The sequence below is a fragment of the Grammomys surdaster genome, unplaced genomic scaffold (assembly GCF_004785775.1).
Source record: "Grammomys surdaster isolate TR1022 unplaced genomic scaffold, NIH_TR_1.0 67, whole genome shotgun sequence".
Classification (NCBI taxonomy): domain Eukaryota; kingdom Metazoa; phylum Chordata; class Mammalia; order Rodentia; family Muridae; genus Grammomys; species Grammomys surdaster.
This window is the reverse complement of record NW_021604569.1, coordinates 21117314-21120357: the sequence shown is the minus strand read 5'-3', so window position 1 is coordinate 21120357 and position 3044 is coordinate 21117314. Positions and strand designations below refer to the sequence as shown.

At 45.2% G+C, this 3044-nt stretch overlaps 1 pseudogene; it reads left to right on the top strand.

Annotated features, from left to right (window-relative positions):
• Positions 1–2300: 2300 nt before the first annotated feature.
• Positions 2301–2812, top strand: LOC114630904 (annotated as a pseudogene).
• Positions 2813–3044: the final 232 nt, after the last annotated feature.

Sequence of the window (3044 nt, the reverse complement as noted above, 5' to 3'; positions counted from 1 at the left end):
GTCAACCTCTACATGAATTATTCTAGCTAGTCCATCTAAGAGACATAGAAACTTGATATCTTATTTATAAGCTCTAAGCCTAGATTGGGCAGGTTCTGTGTTATTCACATTATGTGAAGTCACATGTGAGATAATTCATCTACATCCTAACCATATGTCCCTTGATGCTTGCTGTTTGAGTCTCGCCCGGGCTGCTTCTGCTCCATCAACCTGTCCTCAGGGTGCATTTCTCCTGGCCATGTCCTCATGATGTGTCATCTGGCGCCATGAGGCCTCCTCCTCTCTCCACCTTCTTCCTTGCTCTTCCCTCTGGTTCTTCCTAAGACCTCTTCCTCAATCCTCAAGTTCTGCTTTCCTCTCTCTGCTGCCCAGCCATTTATAACCAATTACCTTTAAGTTGGGAAACGAGGTTTATACAACAAAGGCTGGTGAATGTGAGAATGCACTCATCTGTACAGAAACCAGATCTTGGGGTTCAGATTTTGGCATTTGTTTACATAGCAACAGACCAGCCCCAACCCCCACCTGCTCACACATCTCTGCTGTGCTGTTTTCAGTGAGCTCATGTACTTCCATTTGCTAAGCTGAAGCACATCATATGAAGTCACATGTGATATAGTTCACCTGTAGGTTTACATGTGTGAACACATGCAGGCAACCATGGAGTTGGCTTGGCCTAGGTCCCTTGAGATGCATGTGTCATAGGTTTTCCGGAGTCAAGGCTCCTGGGTCACAATGTAGCTTCCCGTTCTGAAAGAGCAATGCACTCTCTCAGGTAGTGGAACATTCAGATTGCTTTGTGTTTCTCTGTATGTCCCCATAGTAATCAAGGAAGCATGGAAGCTTGGCAGGACAATTGGTCTTAGATATTAATCTTGTGTACTTTGTATACTTTGCAAACATCATTGCATCCTGGCAACTACAACTGTATGGATCCTGGCAATTGTCATTACATTCTCTTTCTGATAAAGGTATAAAAAGTCTGATTGCTCTAGATAAAATTGTCACACCCTCAGTTGTGCTGTGGCCCCTCCAACTGCCCTAATTTAATTCCATGTGGCCATATCAGGTGAACCTGTCCTGGTATGTAAGCATAGGTTTTTATGCCCACAGAGGTGGCCAGCCTTTCTAGGTGCTGGAGACTTTGATCTACACAGCTGTGTATGAGACCTCCAGCCTGTATTGATCTGGGTTTCCCTACTAAGCACCATCTCTCCAGTGCTTTCACTCTGCTCCCACTCCCAGTCAGCCACAGCCAGCCTTATCCTCCTTCTAGATATGACCCAAGGAGGTCCACATTGTGAACTCTGGAGCTCAAGTCATGTGATCTTTCCTGTTTAGGGTTCCATACCAGGCTTTCTGGTGCTTTCTTTCACAGAATTATAGAATGAGAGGGTTGAGTTCATATGTCAATTTGACAGTGACAGTGTACCCACAAACAGGGTCAAACACCATTATGGAGGCTTCTGCAAAGGTGTTTTAGATCAGATCAGCATTTGACTCAGTTGACTTTGAATAAAACAGAATGCTTCCACAAAGTCACAGCCTCTATCCAACCTACTGATGGGGAAAGACTCGGTCCTTGTGCTTGTTTTTTTTTGTCAACTTGTTATAAACTTAGACATCTCTGAGAAGGACTCTTGAGAAAATGGCCCCGTCAAACTGTCATGTAGGCAAGACTGTGGGGGACATTTTCTTGGGTAATGGTTGATGTGGAAGGGCCCAGTGTACTGTGGGTAGTGCCATCCCTAGGCAGGTGGTCCTGGTTGTATAAGAAAGCAGGCTGAGCAAGCCATAGAGCAAACTAGCACACAACAGTCTTCAATGGCCTCTACAGTAGTTCCTGCCTTTACATTGATACCTTAAATTTCTGCCTTGACCTCCCTTGATAATAGACTATGATACAGAAGTATAAGTAACCCTTTCCTCCCCAAGTTGCTTTTGGTCATGGTTTTTATCACAGCAATAGAAAATAAACATAGCTCCCAAGGAGGAAGAAATTTCATCTCCTAACTGACTTTGGACTCAATCTACAGTTGGGCTCTTCCTGGTCACACATTTTAGCATGCTCTGCACAGTTCAGATGTGCCAGCCCCACAGTTGCACAGGCCAGTTCCTTACAAATCTTTTTCTCTATATATGTATGCATCCTGCTGGTTCTACTTCACTGCAACATCCTACAACAGAAAGAAGACGGATATTGGACTCTTTAAATCTTACGTTAGGCTTTTCAGCTTTCGGCTCAGAGGAGGCAACGGTGCAACTTTGTTTGGTCGTCCGGAATCTGGGTTCATCCGACACCAGCCACCTCCACCATGCCGCCCAAGTTCGACCCCAACGAGATCAAAGTCGTGTACTTAAGGTGCACCGGAGGTGAGGTCGGCGCCACATCCGCCTTGGCTCCTAAGATCGGTCCTCTGAGTCTGTCTCCAAAAAAGTGGGTGATGACATTGCTAAGGCTACCGGTGACTGGAAAAGTCTGAGGATTACAGTGAAACTGACCATCCAGAACAGACAGGCCCAGAGTGAGGTGGTGCCCTCTGCCTCTGCCCTGATCATCAAAGCCCTCAAGGAGCCTCCAAGAGACAGGAAGAAGCAGAAGAATATTAAACACAGTGAAAACATCACTTTTGATGAGATTGTCAGCATTGCCCGACAGATGAGACACCGCTCTTTGGCCAGAGAACTTTCCGGGACTATCAAGAAGATCCTGGGTACTGCACAGTCTGTGGGCTGCAATGTGGATGGCTGCCACCCTCATGACATCATAGATGACATCAACAGTGGTGCAGTGGAGTGCCCAGCTAGTTAAGAAGTAGCAAGAAAATATTTCAATAAAAGACCATCTGATAAAAAAGAAATCTTATGTTAGCTTTCTCTTCCTGTAACAAGGACCTGAGATAATTCAACTTATAAGGAACAAAGGTTTATTTAGGTTCGTGGTATCTGTCTTAGGTTCTCTTCTTGTTGCTGTGATCAAAGTACCTGAGAAGAGCAACTCGAGAGAAAACGGTTTACTTCAACTCATAGTTCACGTTCCTGCT